Here is a 20,245-nt window from a genome sequence, read left to right as displayed (position 1 = left end):
CTGGGACCTCTTCTCTTTTCTCACTCTCTCTAGGTGACCTAATCACATCTTTTGGGTTTAAATATCACCTTTATGCTGACGACACACAAATTTACCTTTCAACCACTGACCTTACACCTGCAATACAGACCAAAGTTTCTGAATGCCTCTCTGGAATATCATCCTGGATGGCCCTCCGCCGACTGAAACTTAACATGGCAAAAACAGAGCTTCTTATACTTCCTCCCAAACCTGGCCCTACTACCTCCTTCCACATTACTATTGGAAATACAATCATTCACCCAGTAGCCCAAGCACGCTGCCTAGGGGTTACACTTGATTCCTATCTCTCATTCTCCTCTCATATTCAAAACGTTTCAAAAACTTGTCGCTTTTTCCTCCGCAATATCACAAAGATACGCCCTTCCTCTGTTACTCGAGTGCTAAAACTCTGACTCAGGCCCTCATTCTCTCACGTCTCGACTACTTCAACCTCCTGCTGTCCGGCCTTCCTGCCTCTCACCTGTCTCCCCTACAATCTATCCTAAACACTGCTACCAGAATCACTCTACTCTTTCCTAAATCTGTCTCCGCATCTCCCCTCCTGGAATCCCTCTCCTGGCTTCCGATCAAATCCCGTATCTCACACTCAATTCTTCTCCTCACTTTTAAAGCTTTACATTCTTCTGCCCCTCCTTACATCTCAGCCCTAATTTCTCGCTATGCACCATCCCGTTCTTCTCAAGGATATCTTCTTTCTACCCCCTTTGTATCTAAAGCTCTCTCCCGCCTTAAACCTTTCTCACTTTCTGCCCGCACCTTTGGAATGCCCTTCCCCTCAATACCCGACTAGCACCCTCTCTATCCACTTTTAAGACCCACCTTAAGACACATCTGCTTAAAGATGCATATGAATAGCACTGAATAATCCTGGACATATGATACCTAAAGCTTGGCCCCCTGCAGATGCACTTACTAGAATTCCCTCCTACTGTCTCTGTACGTTCTCCCTACCTACCAATTAGATTGTAAGGTCCTCGGAGCAGGGACTCCTCATCCTTAATGTTATTTTTATGTCTGAAGCACTTATTCCCATGACCTGATTTATATTATTTGTTATTTATATGACATGTATTACTACTGTGAAGCGCTATGTACATTTATGGCGCTATATAAATAAAGACATACAATATACAATACACACACATAAGACAGGGGTGCCCAATGCTACATCCAATTGACAATACATATCAAGTAATAAGTATAACGTTTAAATACTTCAATAATAATAATATTTACTTGGTTATTTAGTTAAACCCTTTGGCTAAAGCGTCATAAGCCTGCATAACACGTCAAGGTATAACCAAATTAATGCAGGTCCTATACTACACTGTGAACCCTTCCCTTTACCTCTTTATGAGGGGAAAGAACCATAGTAGATCCTGTTCTTTGCAGCAAAGTGAAAAGACCTCCCAAGTTAAAAAGGTGAGGAGGTGTGAGCTCTGGGGGGAGGTACCACCTGCCTCTATTACAACTGTTACCAATCAGAAATTGATAAACTGATACATGCACACATACATACATACACATACATACATTAACAGCGGCGGTAGCGGCGCAAATTCATAATTTTCTTAATCTTCCCCCCTGTCGGCCGGTTTCACTTACACTGCTGTGCGCGCACGCGGCCCTATTATAGAATGGCTGGCTAACCACAGCCAATTATGTGCCGCGCACGGCGCAGCGCGCGCACACACTATAGATCGGCCCTAAGTCAGCAGAAATCCAGATATTAGAGAATTAATATGGTAGGGAATGCAAGGGATTAAAGCTTCAGACATATATTGTAATATTAGGTTTACAATCTTTCTCTCTCTCTTTTAAAAAAAAATATATTCTGGTAATTGAGCAGGTAAATACTATTTTATATAAGCAAAATAGCAAGGGACCATGAGATGCTTGCAGATGAGGTTAGGCATAAGGTATCAGTGGGCATTGGAGGATCTCATACATGAAGCTGAAATGCGCATTCTGAATCATCTTAGTCTTTGAGTATCTCTGAAATAACTTTCTCCCTTTTTTATTTGTGTTGTAGGGATTGTAGCTTAAGATGCAGAAGACACACGGGCAAAAATATTTAGCATGTTTATTAAACATCTTAGAGATTTACAGATTCCAAGAAAGAAAAAAATAAAGACCTAGAAGTACCTTTTAGAAGCCAATAATGGATGATCACAAAAGCACCAATTTAATAATGATATATAAAAGTTCAATCATTGTAACTAGAGTAAGGAATCTCCACGCTTTCCCTGTCTCAAAGCCATCAAGCCAACTGTCTGAGTTGCAAGTAGTTTTCCTACAGTACTTTAGTTCTAGCTTATAACAATTAAGCTAATTTCTCAGTTCAATCGTGAAGTGGTATAACCCTTATGGAATAATCTTAGAAAGATATTCCCTAGAAGATCACGCTGGCCTTGCGTACTCACTGTTGATATAGACCAAAATGTATCCCACAAGGGGAAAACAAGAAACAGCACTCAACTGTAATGCAAACAAAAACCTGTATTTAAGAATACATAGCACACTTAGTTCCAACGTTTCGCTCTAGAAAGGACCTTCCTCAGGGGAGTCCAAATCCTGAAGGGTTGGATCAGGGCCAGCTGACTTATCTTCTCAATCAGTTTCTGTAAGGCCCCCGCGAATAGCTGGACTTCCCCTGTCAGCTTTGCTCCGGCTAGGGCTCCCTGGTGGAGAGACAGCTATGGGCGCCTAATACCCTTCCATGCTTGGGGTGGCACTAGGTGCTGCCATTCTGGCACTGCGATTAGGGTAAATGAGGGGACTTCCACCAGGTGGGGCTTCAGGGAGCTGCAGGAACTGTGGGGCATTGTCCACTGGAATATCACAGCGACAATCAACCAGGAGCATACTCCACTGGATGTTTGTCTCATTTAGTGTCCACAATGCAGGCTTTTGTGAACCCCGGTATCTGTCTCAATGCGTTTTGCAATCTGGGCAAGGGAAGGGTTACTGGGACCTGACTGATGGCGACCACGTGGCGGGGAGATGCGTGGCGTTGTGGGGACCACTCGTGGATGCTCTGGCGGGATGGTAGGGACATGGTCCCTAATTTGGTCTGACTGCTTTTAGACTTTGATTGGGCACCCCAGGTCTGAATCTCAGCAGCACCTCCAAATGTAGCTCCCTTTTCCCCGTGTCTAGGGTGACTACGTACAATGCTTTACCTGATGGCTCAGAGGAGGCCTGATCCTCCACTACAGGGAGCCTGGGGTGTACTGTTGCGGCGCATCTTATTCTAACACATCGCCGGTTTTTCCCAGGCTTTTTCCTGGAATTTGACGCACTTCACCGGGAGCATGCCGCATTCATTTTGCGTTCTCAGCCACGGGTCATGCGCGGGTCTTGCGCGGTTGACGCGCGCTTGATGCGTTGATTGAGAATGGTTCGGATTTAATAGGTTGCAATTCTTCGCATGTCCGCCAGATGGCAGATATGCATGAATTGTAATGCGCATGCGCTTCAGTAATGTGTTGACTTGCAGGTGTTTCGTTTAAAAAAGATACCACAGTGTGCTATTGTAAATTGGCCTTGAGACTGAAGGAAGAGGTTGCAAAAATGTATCAATTTAGGCTTTTCATATTAAATAAAGACAAAGACCAGTTTCTGTTACAGTATTCTCCAGAGAGCCGTTGCCATGAGTGTTCAAGTGCAGCCCGTTTTCCAAAAACCCGACAGAAGTTACGCGTATTTGATATGGGCCGCGATTAATGCAACAGATGATAAGATGGCAACTGTTGTTCAAATTTATCAGTATTTTAGCGAAAACTATGACTTTTACAAATTTTCGCCAGCTCCTCATACGTGGAAGCATGCAATAAGGAAAAGGTTATGTAGCGATCCCTGTTTTTATCGTATTGAGCCACAATTTGTTGGAGGGTATTGGTGTGTATCACCGGCTTTTTCCTGTATCTATGATCATGCAGACGGCAAAAGGCGAAAGGCCGTGTTAAAACCAACTAAGAAACGACAGTCGCTGCCAAGCAATGCACCTGCACCAGCACCAGCACCGGCTTCCAATAATGGTCCCACCATCAGTGACAACCCTTGCTGTCTATCCAGCAAGCCTGAGCTGGATTTCGCGTGCAGTTTCGATCAAGCTTGCATGTACCTAAGCAATTTCCAGCCTCATCAGCTCACTACAGGTGTACTAGTACCGCTGCAAATTATCGACGTGGATGATCAAGAATACTAGACTGGCAGTGGCCCGGCGCCGGTGCCTGCTGAATGGGAAATTCTATGGTGAGTATTGTTGCCGTATTATTTTCTGTGTTTTTTTTATTTTGACAATACAGTATCAATATCGGCGCGATTCAAAAGTCAAGCGATGCTCCTGTAAGCAATATTATTGGCTGAGTGGCTTCTCCAGTACTGTGCTGCAGAACAATTGGTGGAACGCTAGGCGCATGCGCATTGGAACCTTCTTGAAACGCATATGCGTGTCATTACATTGACGGTAGGCGCATGCGCATGTGAACAGGAGACGCCCCCCCGAGAAAATTATTGGTGGGACTGGCTGGGAACTTCTTTAGGGGGCTGACCATTACAGTAAAACTTTTCTTTTTGTTTTTCCTCAGAAAAGAAAACGGCTAATGGAGAGATTTCGATGGATAATATCGCTTTGTGTAACAATGCCTGCACATTGCTGAATCGGATTTTAAAACCCACGTACCGGAGTGGCCGTCGTTATTGATTAGGATAGAATACTGTAGCTGAAACAGTATACTGATGTTTTCCGGCCGTACAGTATACAATACTTTTTTACAGTATATACAGTATACTGTGTAATAAACCCGAAAAAATAAAAACTATGCATTTATTCTACATGTATTACAGTACTGTACATACAGTATGTGTCTTCTATATAGTGCCAGTACATACAGTACAGTACAGTACTGTATGTGTCTTCTATTTTTTTTAATACTCTTGCTGAGCATGCCTACAGTATACAGCACCGTATGCCTGGACATTAGTGTACATTCTAGAAACACTGTATTTTGTTACAGTAGCAAAGGAGCCAATGGAACAATGTAAAACAAATCAACATGTTCTTTTATTGGTGGAGTAAATACAAAAACATTTATTTACAAATACTGTACAATGTAGAAACATTTTAAGTGCACAGCAATTCAAAATATCAACAGGTGTATGGTTTACTGCTACAGTAGTGAAAACATTTATGTATAGAAAGTAAAAACATTTACAGTCAGTCAGTATGGTTTACAGTCACATGTTTTAAAAACAAATTCTTTATTCATAAAATATACAAAACGCAACTTCTCCTTTATTAAAGAATGGCAAGTCAAAACATATACAGTGGGATGGTGTGCAAAACAGTCTGCACCAGTACAGTCCTCGAGGGCAGCAAACAGGCCCGGTTTTCAGGGTAACCTTTGAAAAACGTGCCTCTTTGCGGCCCTCAGGGACTGGAATTGTGCAGGTCCTGTGTGTGTACAGCAAGTTAAAAAATTTCTGTATAAATACAAGTTAAAAAACACACAACAACATCTCCTGTATTTAAGTACAGCAGGTCAAAACATGTACAGTATAATACAGTTCAGCACAACAGTATGGTCTTACCTGTGATTAAAAAAAATCTTTATTCATAAAATACAGTATACAAAACGCAACTTCTCCTTTATTAAAGAAACATATACAGTACAGTGGGATGGTGTGCAAAACAGTTAGTCAGGCCTTCACCACTACAGTCCTCGAGGGCAGCAAACAGGCCCGGTTTTCAGGACAACCTTGAAAACCGGGTTTGTTTGCGGCCCTCCGGGACTGGAATTGTGCAGGTCCTGTGTGTGTGTACAGCAAGTTAAAACATTTCTGTATAAATACAAGTTAAAACACACAACAACATCTCCTTTATTTAAGTACAGCAGGTCAAAACATTTACAGTACAGTTCAGCACAACAGTATGGTCTTACAGTACCCGTGACTAATCCAGAAAGTCCACCAGATTGTCCGTCCATGGCCGATTCCTTGCATGGCGCAAAACGCCATTAATGCAGTCTCGAACACCTTTCATTACAGGCTCTGTAATTGTATAAAAGCGCCGCAATTCTCTCAGAATGGTCTTTCTTAAATTGGCAAGAAGCGCCTTTTTTATGCGATTTCCTTCGTAGTTCACTCTGAAGGCCCAGTCGCAGTACAAAGAGTAGGGCACATGGTTCTTAAAAAGTAACAAGGCATACTTGTGGGGTGCACCAGCAGTCATCACCTTATACTTCTCCCTGAGCGCCGGTGGCAGATCGCACAGGGTGATGTCGGGCACCGTATCGATGCGAGCGAATGTAGGTCTTCTGGGAGCGGGTGTGCTTGAGGCGACGGGCGATGGTAGGTTGTCTGAGAGGAAGCTTTCCTCCGGTCTTGGTCGCCGTGTTGTCTCCTGGCGTGGTCTTGACGGGGTTGTCATGTCCTCCTCAACGGCATACATGTACTGGTACACTACATCTTCTGGTGGAGGGGGTGCACTTGGGGATGGAAGGGGGTCGATGCTCCCATTCAGCACATCCATGCCACCCTCCTGCTCCGGCGTCGGGGAAACAGGGGCATGAACACCGAGCAAATAATGTATACCCGCTATGTCAGCCTCTATCTTCTCCATCCGTCGATCTATCCGTTGATCCATATGTTGCATTCGTTGATCCATATCTAGCATCCGTTGATCCATATGTAGCATCCGTTGCTCCACATTTAGCATGGTCTCCAGAAGCAGATCTATCTTTGCCAGCACAATAGAGTTCCCGGGGATATCCACAGTTATCCCATCCAGCATCCGGTCTAACGAGCTGCTTCTTGTGCATAGCGTGTGGACATCTGGGTGGATGGGTGCAACGGAGGATGAGATGGGGGTTCCATGGAGAGAAGCGGCAGCGACGTCAAAGAAGGGTGGAGGAGGTGACCTGTGGATATCCGGTAGAGGAGAAGCGGCAGTGTCATCGAAGAGGGATGGAGAAAGTGACCTTTGGATTTCCGGGCGAGAAGCAGAGTCGTCTAAGAGCAAAGGAGAAAGTGACCCGTGGATTTCAGAGGCACCAGCGGAAGTGTTGTCGGATAGAACTGGAGAAGATGGCCTGTGGGTTTCCGGGAGGGCGGCGGCAGTGTCGAGGACGATTAAAAAAATTTTTTGGGTGGCACTCAAGCAAGCAGTGGTGGGTGAAGTAACAGGCGCATGAGCAGGAATCAACTAGCTCCCATCCGAAACAGGATTACATATAGGCGCATAGAGAGGTGATGCTCTGTGCAAATCAAATTCGAGAAGGTATTTTCCAAAGCGTTGCCGTAAACAAAGCCTCAAAGTTCCCATCTCAAAGAGAATTACACGCAGGCGCAGTGAGGCTTTGTAGCTCGGCTATGGACGGATTAAAACACAATGTCAAGATTCAGAAAATTAACGACTCTGTGGAGGGGGGTTGGGTGAGTCATGCGCAGTAAGCAGTTAGCTCCCATCTCAAAAAGGATTACACGCAGGCGCAGTGAGGCTTTGTAGCTCGGCTATGGACGGATTAACAACACAATATCAAGATTCAGAAAATTAACGACTCTGTGGAGGGGGTTGGGTGAGTCATGCGCAGTAGGCAGTTAGATCCCATCTCAAAAAGGATTAAACGCAGGCGCATTGAGGCTTTGTAGCTCGGCTTTGGACGGATTAAGAACACAATGTAAAAACTCAGAAAATGAACGACTCTGTGGAGAGGTTGGGGAGTTGGGTGAGTCATGCGCAGTAAGCAGCTATCTCCCATCTCAAAAAGGATTACATGCAGGCGCAGTGAGGCTTTGTAGCTCGGCTATGGAAGGATTAAGAACACAATGACAAGATTCAGAAAATTAACGACTCAGGGTACAGCTGCATGAAGTTCAAAGATAAAGACATACTTTAATTTCATACTTTAATTTCAAAAGACAGTTCATCATAATAATACACCCCCAAATACAGTACGTAAAAAGCACACAAATCAATCATGTGCAGTCAAACGCACAGGGTCGCAGTCAAAAGCTACAGCACAGATTGAATATTGTAATACATTAAGATGGTTTTTGCAGGCTTGTGGACAAAAAAAAAAAAAAAAAATTACAATAAAAAATTTTATTTTTATTTTTTTGGGTCACTCAAGCAAGCAAGCAAGCAGTGGTGGGCGAAGTAACAGGCGCATGCGTAGTAATCACCTGCTGTCAATGGATTGAAACCAGACACGTTCAAAGGAATAGTGTGGGAGAGATGTACTGCATTATAGAGAAGATAAGAAGTTGAAATACCCTGCAGTGCAGTTAATTATCCTGAGCGAGGGGAGAGCGCTGTATATGCCGAAATGTGACACTGTTACAGTACTGTACACGCCTATGCGTTTCAACAATTTTCAAATGAGACATACTGTACTGTACAGCAGCACAGCACTGCAAATGCATGTATACTTAAATATGCAAATTTACAATTACTGCGCGCGCGTGCACACACAGACTGTGTACTGACGTAGGTTGAACCGCGAAGGTATTAGACTTCCAAGACAACAGCTCGCAAACGCCCCCCTGTGTTTTTACACATTGCAGTATTGCAGACGGCGAGAATAAAATGCTAAAATCACGAGCGCTAAAATAACGCAGTTCACTCCGGGCGAAACAAACAGAAAACCGCACCTAACCGGGATAATCTGAGAGCCGCGGATCTAGCCGACTTAGACTCAGGTCGGCCGCCACTGTACCTGATTCATTCCATTGACAGCGCCTTCACCTGTGAGGGATCCTGGAAGCACCTGATAACCCCTTCACAGGACCCAATGCAATAAATACAAACGCAGTACATATATAACAGTTTACTGAACATGTACCTTGTAACCACAATACTGTTACAAGCCTCGCATGGCCGTACCCCACTGTCCACACCCTGGTGATGTTTCCTCCAAAGTACTGAGGTGCCCTGGGAGCCTAACCACTCGATGTTCACAGGAGCCACAACCCACCCCGTGTGTGTGGTAGGGCTACCCACAGGCCGTGTGGGAACCATTGGGGCAATTTTTGAATGTGATACCTGCCGGGTGCTCCTGAACCTGGGTACCGCCAGCTGTAGAACAGATCAGCCAGGTCGTCTGCGACGGCGTCCACCTCTGCATGGGTTGGACTCCCAATGGAGTGTCCCACCATGAAGATAGTCTATGTCTTGCAGTGGTTGTCTGGTCCCAGACCACAGGCCACAAGTACCACACAGCACCTTGACAGTGTCCCTACCACTTGTATCTAATGGGAACAGTGTCCCTGTCTCATGGGGCCATTTCCTAGCACACAAACAAGGTAGAGTGGAGTCTGGGCCTAGCTGGGGCTTGAAGGGGAACTCTAGGCCTAGTCTCAGGGCCACTGGCTCCTGAGACACTATCTTACCCCTCTGTATCTCAGCTCCGACTGGCGTGGCTCTCCGCACGCCAAGTGTAGCAATGTCCTGCTGCCGTGAATATTGCAGCCCCATTGGCTGGGCTGTGCCATGTGTGTCCAGTCCCTGAGCACTATGGGGCTTTTAGTCCCTCGTGGGTCCTAGGTTAAGATGGCCACCACTACTGGCTGTCTACTGCGCATGCGCCAAGTTCTGTAATGGCCGCCACAACTATTGGGACATTCTGCACATGCGCTAGGTGTACTGCGCATGCGTGGGTATCGGCAATATGGCGTCGCCCTGTAAAGGGAGCCGCTGTGGACCTCCGGTTACCCGCTCGCCCCTACTACCCCCTCCCGCTGCTCCCTGCATCACCGGGCATCGGCACACCTTGCCGTGAGGTAAGGGGGACCAAGGGGACTAAGGGGGGATCTGGACACACATATGAGGAGGGGGGAAGAGAGTGTGACATGGGTAGAGGGAAAACTGGTTGACAATGGGATGGGGGGCAAGTGGGGGACAAGGGGGGCAGTGGGGTAATTTCCCCCCTCTTGCTCTTCGGGTTCCACAGCTTTCACCACATGGAGTTCTCAGCAGATAGGGTGTATATTTACTGTACTCTGTACTGCTTTGGAGCCCACGAGGGGTCACTGTTCTATAGGAGTGCAGGAGAGGAGCTGGTTATGGGGCGCTCTGGCATAGCCACCTCCATGTCTCTATGGTCTCTCTGCACTGTCTACTGTCAGAGCACAGGTTTCTCCATTTTGGCTTTATTTTTGTTAAATAAATCATGACACGGTGTAATATGTCATGTGTTGTTGTTCATCTGAGGTTGTATTTACCTAATTTTAAGACCTGCTAAGGAACAGATGATTGTTATTATGTCCTGATATGTAAAACCATAGAATTCAAAGAGGGTGTACTTTCTTTTTCACACAACGTGTACCCTCTCCACTTGCAATCAGGACTCCGCTGTAGCTAGCTTATCCGGGGCACCAAGTAATCCAGACCACAAGGGCTCCCCCCAAAAAATTGACTTTGGTGAGGATCTTCAACAGCCTCAGGGTGTTTCCTCAATATAGTTCACAGGGTCTGCTTGATGCTTCCCACAGAGAGCGCTTTCTACTGTTCTGTTCCTCACTCAAAGTCACAAATGTGTTTTATTGAGTTAGAGGAGTTAAATGACACAGAATACAATAAGAATACAATTCTGCATCTCTGTACATCTCTTTCTCCATTCAATGTGCATCAAAGTAACTACAAGTTTTATGTGGTGTAACTTTCTGACTTTTAATAAATAACCTACACCAGATTTATCATACTGTTATTTACAAAAAAAATGTTTGTATGTCAAAATCACTTTGGGCCATATTTTTAAGAAGTGCAATTCCTTCCTCCTTCTCCAGGAGGTGTCTTCTGGCACTGCAAGGTGTCTTATAGAATTGCAACATTTAAGAAATATTGGTCTTTCCCTTCTATAAAATGGCCTTAGTTCAGTACATATCTGTAACCCCTGACTTGCTCATGGACTATCCTTAAAAAATTATCTCCGAGAGACCTGGAAGTTCTCAAAACAGAAGATTATTATTTCCTCTTCCAATTAGTCTCAAAGGTTATTGCTCCAGAGACATTAGATCTTTGTAGTAGCATAACTCAAAAGGTTAACATGTAGAGCAGTGCATTGTGAATAGCAATTCTGGCACATTGCAGCCCACACTGAAGGTCTTATACGTGCATTGGGCTCTGTTGCTGTAAGGCTCAACATTATCAATGTGAAAAGTTTTCTAATGTCAGACATCTTGGCACAGTTAAAAGGTCAATCCCCAAAAAGTCAAGGAGCACAATCTTATTCAATGATTACAATTTGGACAAAAAGTGTCCGTCTTTGTCAAAGTTTCTGCAATTTCTCTTACCTAAGAAAAAGCGTAAGTAGTAATTTGAGGCCATATGTATTAAGCTATGCTTCCACTTAAGGCAAATAACGATGCCAGAATACAACTTATGACCTATTCATTTGAATGGGTTGTATATCTTCTACTAGGGCTGTAAAGTGTCCTAAGGTGCACCACTGCTTAGTAATTATGGCCCTTAATGCTGTGAGACACCTTATTTAGTCTTTGTGACAGGGTGAAGTCAACCCCTATCAGTTATGCCTGGGAGACATATGTCTGAGTGCTTCATCCAGCACTCATAAGGGTTAACTCAGGTGGAAGCTAAGCAATCAGGAAGTAACCTGACACCTGATAGCCAGCAAGGTAGAAAAGGATCTTGTGACTGGCAGTAGCTGCCTGCCTTAGACCAGAGAACACTGCTATGTGAGCTGTTAGCCAGAGGGATTCACCAAAGTCACTACTTCAACCCAAGTAAGGATTGTTCATTTGTTTTTCTGACTGCTGAAAATACACTTATGGTTTGGTTATGGTCTAGCCAGCCAGCCTGCTAGATAGGCCTGGTGTGTTAGTCAGATCTCCCAATGTGGAGCAGGTTTTGTTTTGGTTTGAAGGGACAGTGTAACCGTATGTTATGTTATGTTGTGGAGAAATAAAGCCACTGAACGTTTTCATTATCCTGAAACTACACATGTGGACTGTTCCCTGACCTCGGCTACAGGCCATCCTGCCACAGGTGGTGTCAGAAGTGGGATTTCAGACAGCCCTGTATCTGAAGAGCCACACAGAAAAAAAAAATGGAGAAATTTTTTTCTCAGTTCCTTGAGCAACAGCTCCAGCTAGCAGAGAAGCAAGCTGAGCAACAGGCCCAGCAAATAGAATGGCAGGCCAAGCAAGCAGAACATCAAGCTCAGCAAATTGAGCGACAAGCCCAGCAAGATGAGCAACAGGCCCGGCGAGAGGAAAAGCTACTCCAACTGCTGGTCGAAGGCCCAGCCCCAGGCAGACCAGAGATTCCAAATAACCCACCAGTGATGCTGCCCAAAATGAAGCCAACCGACGACCCAGAGGCATTTCTCCTCACTTTTGAAAGGGTAGCCACGGCCCACGGCTGGACAGTTGAACGCTGGGTAACGACTCTGGCTCCACTCCTCATAGGAGAAGCTCAGGCAGCCTCTCAAGCTCTTCCAGCAGACGAGGCCATGGACTATCAGCAACTAAAGGCTGCTATTCTGGATCACCTAGGCCTTACTCCAGAGACCTACCGTCAGCGGTTCCAGACAGTCAAATATACAAACAGAGACAGACCCCGGGTCGTAGCCCACCGCTTAGTAGACTTATGTGCCAGGTGGATACAACCGGAGAAGCATACCAAGGCAGAGATCCTTGAACAGTTTGTGCTCGAGCAGTTCATACAGATACTGCCCCCCTCCTCCCGCTACTGGGTAAAAAGACACGCTGCATTTTATCTGGATTCAGCGGTCCGCTTGGTGGAAAACTTCCTTGGCGACGACACCCAACAGGATAGCTGGGAACAGTCCGTGCAAACACCAGTTGCTTCCGGTGATACCAGAGGAAGGAGAGCAGACAATCGAGGGGTCTATAACCCGCCAGCTCGGGAGATCCAGTCAACCCGATCGGAAGACCCTTTCCCATCTCGGAGGGTTCCTGGTACAAACTCCCGCAGAGACGACCGTCCCGGGTCTCAGGCTATTGGATCACTCAAGGGAGGCCACCACCCACAGTATTCCCCGAAAACCTTGGCTTCAGTCACCCATCCGGTGGAGAGGATACCACCACCAACCAGAAGGGAGGATCCCATCCAACAGCGGTGAAGTCCAAACACCGAACCCCGTCGAGAGCTTCCGCTGACGACCGAGTTTGCGGACTCAGGAGCTGATGAGATGGACTGTTCATATGGCAGAACTATTGCCACAGCTTCTCTCCGAGGGGACCACAACCCGTGGTTAGTCCCCGCATCTCTGGAGGGGAAAATAGTAAAAGCCATGCTGGACTCGGGATCTGGAAAAACCCTGATCCTAGAGGGCCTAATTCCAAGCAACAGACTATCCTATGACTCTCCTTGGAATATCGAGTGTATCCATGGGGATACAAAGAGATACCCGACGGCGAACATTCTACTGCGTATCAAGGATCAAGAGGCTAGCCTACTAGTGGGGGTTGCTCCCTGGCTACCTGCTCCTGTTCTAATTGGCCGAGACTGGCCCTACTTCGAACCATTTTTGGCCCCTACTCCTACGGAGCCTTCTTCTCTGGTACCGGAGAAGCCCAGAGACTTGTTTCCTTTTTCCCCGGAGATGTTTCCCCGTAGTCACCACGTCCCAAAGACACGTAAACAGAGACATGCGGAAAAAGAGGACTGGTTAAGAAAGGCTGGGACTCTTGGTAACATTAGTCAGCCCAAAGGACTGCAGGTCATGGCCGGAGATGACCAGGGTGGGGAACAGATAGATACGGGAATTTTGCCAGACCTGGATCTTCCTGACTTCCGTCAGAGGCAGAGGGAAGACCCAGCTCTGGCTAGACAATATGAGAAGGTGGTACAGGTCAACAACAAGATAATGGATGAACAAGGTGGAAGAGTGTTTCCACACTTTGAACTGTTAAATGACATTCTATATTGTGTGAATAAGGTTACACAAACAGGGGAGGTCATTCAACAGATTCTAGTCCCTAAAGGGTTGATTAAAACAGTGTTCAACCCCTGAAGAAGTGCGCATGCGCACGAAACGCGTTGGGCCGATTTATTATTACGTGTTGAGAGTGGCAGAGAACGTGCAAGTATGGCAGCAGCAGTTCAGTTCTGTGAGAGGGACTTTGGCGATTTCACCCGCCCCTGTGAGGGCATTTCCGGAGACAGCTTGACGGACAGTTCCAGGAGAGCCGCCGAGTCGCTCGGTGTGACGCGCTTCCGGTCACGGAGCGGAGGAGAGCCCTGGATGTCAGAAGTTCAGACGGAGCTACAGCCGGTCACCATTCACCTCTAAACCCCTGCACTTGATCTGTGGCAGTCCTGTAAGTAGGATTCCGGTTTTTACCCACCGGATCCCACGTCTGCTACCTCATTGTTATTGTGTATAATAAATTTATCTTTTAGTATTAGTCAGCCTTGCTTGTTATATGTAGTGTTTGTCTTGTCTTGTTGGTCCTGCATGTTTAGTATTTGCCTATTGCACTATGATGTGTTCTTTTTGTTTTTTCTTCTCTGCATTATATTGACGGAGTCTACATACTGAAGTCAAGCTGGGAAGATACATCTACAGCTATATACCATTTGAGACTCTTTCAGGGCTGGACACTTTGTATCCACCTTTGGACTAATCGGCGCCGGTCTGTATTGTTTATTATTTGTCTTGTTTTACCAACGATGTCTTGGAGTTGGTGTTACCTGGCAGCCTAGTCATTAACTTTTGTGTATTGTCACATCACTTCACTTTCATTATCACTGTTATATTTTTTAGCGCTAAATACACCCATTTTTTCTTGTTAGTGTTCACCCTAGCCCATACTCTCCCATGGGGTGGTCATTTGGGCAGAGATAAGACCACGGACCGCATCTCGTCCCGGTTTTACTGGCCAGGCATACATGGTGACATCATGAAACTATGTGAGACATGTCCTGAATGCCAGTTAACTAGCCAAAAAGGACAGAAGCCGGCTCCCTTGGTCCCTCTGCCCTTGGTAGCCGTCCCATTCGAGAGAATTGGGGTAGATCTGGTCGGACCTTTAGAACCCTCTGCGAAGGGACATAAATTTATACTCGTTGTTGTAGATTATGCCACCAGATATGCTGAGGCCTTCCCTCTGAGATCAGCCACTGCTAAACAGGTTGCTACAGGCTGTTAGAACTGTTCTCTAGGGTAGGACTGCCCCAAGTAATGTTAACTGACCAGGGAACAAATTTCATGGCAAAGTTAATGCAGGATGTCCTGAAGTTATTGGAGGTAAAATCTGTCAGGACCTCAGTCTACCATCCTCAGACTGATGGATTGGTAGAGAGGTTTAACCATACTTTAAAAACCATGCTTAGGAAGTTTGTGGACACCGAAAAGCGAGCTTGGGATGAACTTCTCCCTTTCCTGTTGTTTGTGGTACGAGAAGTTCCCCAATCATCCACAGGCTTCTCCCCGTTTGAGCTCCTATATGGATGCCAACCTCGGGGTATTCTCGACCTACTGAAGGAATCCTGGGAGGAGGAGTCCTCCCCCTCCAAGAATACCCTTCAGTATGTCATGGACCTTAGAAACCGCCTAGACATGATAGGTCGGTTTGCTAAGGAAAACCTCCAATCTGCTCAAGAACGTCAAGAAAGGCAGTACAACCAAAATGCTCGGTTGAGGGTCTTCCAACCTGGGGACCAAGTGATGCTACTACTACCGACATCCGAGAGTAAACTCCTTGCGAAGTGACAGGGTCCTTTCCAAGTTCTCTGCCGCACTGGGGAGGTGAACTATGAGATCTCTCAACCAGGGTCCAGGAAGGGTAAACAAATCTACCACGTAAACCTCCTGAAAGCCTGGAAAACGATGAGATCGCTGTTCATCCACCCTCGGGAACGAGAGACGCATTTGGGTCCACAGCTTCCAAAGGGTAGTACGTACAATGACCATCAGGTTCCCATGGGAGGGCAGTTAACAACGGAACAAAGGTCAGACCTACTAGAATTATGTGACAAGTTCCCAGATGTTTTTTCTGAACTGCCAGGGCAGAATGATTTAGTGTCCCATAGGATTGAGACAGAACCTGGCGTAAAAGTACGGTCCCATCCCTATAGATTGCCAGAGGGCCGAAAAGACCTGGTAGAGAGGGAGATAATAGACATGTTGGAATTGGGCGTGATCGAGGAGTCCCACAGCAAATGGTGTAGCCCTATAGTGTTGGTCCCTAACCAGATGGGAAGGGGAGGTTTTGCGTGGATCTGCAAAAGGTAAATGCTGTATCCAGATTTGATGCATACCCAATGCCTAGGGTGGATGAATTGCTTGACTCGCTTGGTAAAGCAGAGTATATCTCCACCCTAGATCTCACGAAAGGATATTGGCAGATACCTCTAGCGGAAGAATCCAAATGCAAAACTGCCTTCGCCACCCCTCTCGGTTTATACCAATTCGTCACTATGCCATTTGGGTTACATGGGGCTCCAGCCATGTTCCAAAGATTAATGGACAAGGTACTACGACCCCATAGGGCATTTGCCACGGCCTACTTGGATGACATTGTCATCTATAGCAGACACTGGCAGTCTCATATAAAAAGGTTAAGGGCAGTCCTAACGTCCTTAAGAGAAGCAGGGCTCACTGCAAGTCCAAAAAAATGTGCCCTGGGTAAATCCACTACAAAATACCTGGGCTATGCCGTTGGGGGAGGGATAGTAAGGCCACTAGCTAGCAAGGTGGCCGCCATAACGGAAGTCCCCACCCCACAGACAAAGACACAGGTCCGCTCCCTTTTGGGGTTAGCAGGGTATTACAGGCGGTTTATCCCCAATTTTTCAGAAATTTCTGCACCCCTAACAGATCTGACAAAAAAGAGTGCCCCGACCCAAGTTAAATGGTCTTGGGAGTGCCAAGACGCCTTTGACATGCTAAAAAAGTGCCTGTCAGAGGGCCCCGCTCTTCGGAGCCCAGATTTTAAAGAGCCCTTCATCATCCAGACGGATGCCTCAGAGGTAGGACTGGGAGCAGTGCTGTCCCAGCAATTTGATAGTGTTGAACACCCCATACTGTTCATCAGCCGGAAGCTGTTCCCAAGGGAAGTGAGGTATTCCGTCATTGAGAAGGAGTGCCTCGATGTAAAATGGGCAATTGAGGCCTTGAGACATTGTCACCGGAGTACACTTCACCCTGGTCACTGACCATGCGCCCTTGAAGTGGTTAAACACCATGAAGGACACAAACTCAAGGTTGACCAGGTGGTACATGGCCCTCCAACCCTTCTCTTTTGATATTCAGCATAGACCTGGAAAGGACCATGGAAATGCTGATTTTTTGTCAAGAGAAGGAGTGGAGGGTCAGGCTTCAGCCGTGTGGGACACTAGCCACACACAAACAGGGGAGGTATGTGACAGGGTGAAGTCAACTCCTATCAGTTATGCCTGGGAGACATATGTCTGAGTGCTTCATCCAGCACTCATAAGGGTTAACTCAGGTGGAAGCTAAGCAATCAGGAAGTAACCTGACACCTGATAGCCAGCAAGGTAGAAAAGGATCTTGTGACTGGCAGTAGCTGCCTGCCTTAGACCAGAGAACACTGCTATGTGAGCTGTTAGCCAGAGGGATTCACCAAAGTCACTACTTCAACCCAAGTAAGGATTGTTCATTTGTTTTTCTGACTGCTGAAAATACACTTATGGTTTGGTTATGGTCTAGCCAGCCAGCCTGCTAGATAGGCCTGGTGTGTTAGTCAGATCTCCCAATGTGGAGCAGGTTTTGTTTTGGTTTGAAGGGACAGTGTAACCGTATGTTATGTTATGTTGTGGAGAAATAAAGCCACTGAACGTTTTCATTATCCTGAAACTACACATGTGGACTGTTCCCTGACCTCGGCTACAGGCCGTCCTGCCACAGGTGGTGTCAGAAGTGGGATTTCAGACAGCCCTGTATCTGAAGAGCCACACAGAAAAAAAAAATGGAGAAATTTTTTTCTCAGTTCCTTGAGCAACAGCTCCAGTTAGCAGAGAAGCAAGCTGAGCAACAGGCCCAGCAAATAGAATGGCAGGCCAAGCAAGCAGAACATCAAGCTCAGCAAATTGAGCGACAAGCCCAGCAAGATGAGCAACAGGCCCGGCGAGAGGAAAAGCTACTCCAACTGCTGGTCGAAGGCCCAGCCCCAGGCAGACCAGAGATTCCAAATAACCCACCAGTGATGCTGCCCAAAATGAAGCCAACCGACGACCCAGAGGCATTTCTCCTCACTTTTGAAAGGGTAGCCACGGCCCACGGCTGGACCACGGCTGGGTAACGACTCTGGCTCCACTCCTCATAGGAGAAGCTCAGGCAGCCTCTCAAGCTCTTCCAGCAGACGAGGCCATGGACTATCAGCAACTAAAGGCTGCTATTCTGGATCACAGAGGCCTTACTCCAGAGACCTACCGTCAGCGGTTCCAGACAGTCAAATATACAAACAGAGACAGACCCCGGGTCGTAGCCCACCGCTTAGTAGACTTATGTGCCAGGTGGATACAACCGGAGAAGCATACCAAGGCAGAGATCCTTGAACAGTTTGTGCTCGAGCAGTTCATACAGATACTGCCCCCCTCCTCCCGCTCCTGGGTAAAAAGACACGCTGCATTTTATCTGGATTCAGCGGTCCGCTTGGTGGAAAACTTCCTTGGCGACGACACCCAACAGGATAGCTGGGAACAGTCCGTGCAAACACCAGTTGCTTCCGGTGATACCAGAGGAAGGAGAGCAGACAATCGAGGGGTCTATAACCCGCCAGCTCGGGAGATCCAGTCAACCCGATCGGAAGACCCTTTCCCATCTCGGAGGGTTCCTGGTACAAACTCCCGCAGAGACGACCGTCCCGGGTCTCAGGCTATTGGATCACTCAAGGGAGGCCACCACCCACAGTATTCCCCGAAAACCTTGGCTTCAGTCACCCATCCGGTGGAGAGGATACCACCACCAACCAGAAGGGAGGATCCCATCCAACAGCGGAGAAGTCCAAACACCGAACCCCGTCGAGAGCTTCCGCTGACGACCGAGTTTGCGGACTCAGGAGCTGATGAGATGGACTGTTCATATGGCAGAACTTTTGCCACAGCTTCTCTCCGAGGGGACCACAACCCGTGGTTAGTCCCCGCATCTCTGGAGGGGAAAATAGTAAAAGCCATGCTGGACTCGGGATCTGGAAAAACCCTGATCCTAGAGGGCCTAATTCCAAGCAACAGACTATCCTATGACTCTCCTTGGAATATCGAGTGTATCCATGGGGATACAAAGAGATACCCGACGGCGAACATTCTACTGCGTATCAAGGATCAAGAGGCTAGCCTACTAGTGGGGGTTGCTCCCTGGCTACCTGCTCCTGTTCTAATTGGCCGAGACTGGCCCTACTTCGAACCATTTTTGGCCCCTACTCCTACGGAGCCTTCTTCTCTGGTACCGGAGAAGCCCAGAGACTTGTTTCCTTTTTCCCCGGAGATGTTTCCCCGTAGTCACCACGTCCCAAAGACACGTAAACAGAGACATGCGGAAAAAGAGGACTGGTTAAGAAAGGCTGGGACTCTTGGTAACATTAGTCAGCCCAAAGGACTGCAGGTCATGGCCGGAGATGACCAGGGTGGGGAACAGATAGATACGGGAATTTTGCCAGACCTGGATCTTCCTGACTTCCGTCAGAGGCAGAGGGAAGACCCAGCTCTGGCTAGACAATATGAGAAGGTGGTACAGGTCAACAACAAGATAATGGATGAACAAGGTGGAAGAGTGTTTCCACACTTTGAACTGTTAAATGACATTCTATATTGTGTGAATAAGGTTACACAAACAGGGGAGGTCATTCAACAGATTCTAGTCCCTAAAGGGTTGATTAAAACAGTGTTCAACCCCTGAAGAAGTGCGCATGCGCACGAAACGCGTTGGGCCGATTTATTATTACGTGTTGAGAGTGGCAGAGAACGTGCAAGTATGGCAGCAGCAGTTCAGTTCTGTGAGAGGGACTTTGGCGATTTCACCCGCCCCTGTGAGGGCATTTCCGGAGACAGCTTGACGGACAGTTCCAGGAGAGCCGCCGAGTCGCTCGGTGTGACGCGCTTCCGGTCACGGAGCGGAGGAGAGCCCTGGATGTCAGAAGTTCAGACGGAGCTACAGCCGGTCACCATTCACCTCTAAACCCCTGCACTTGATCTGTGGCAGTCCTGTAAGTAGGATTCCGGTTTTTACCCACCGGATCCCACGTCTGCTACCTC

Source organism: Ascaphus truei, chromosome 1, assembly GCF_040206685.1.
Source record: "Ascaphus truei isolate aAscTru1 chromosome 1, aAscTru1.hap1, whole genome shotgun sequence".
NCBI lineage: Eukaryota > Metazoa > Chordata > Amphibia > Anura > Ascaphidae > Ascaphus > Ascaphus truei.
Note: the sequence above shows the minus strand (reverse complement) of the source record.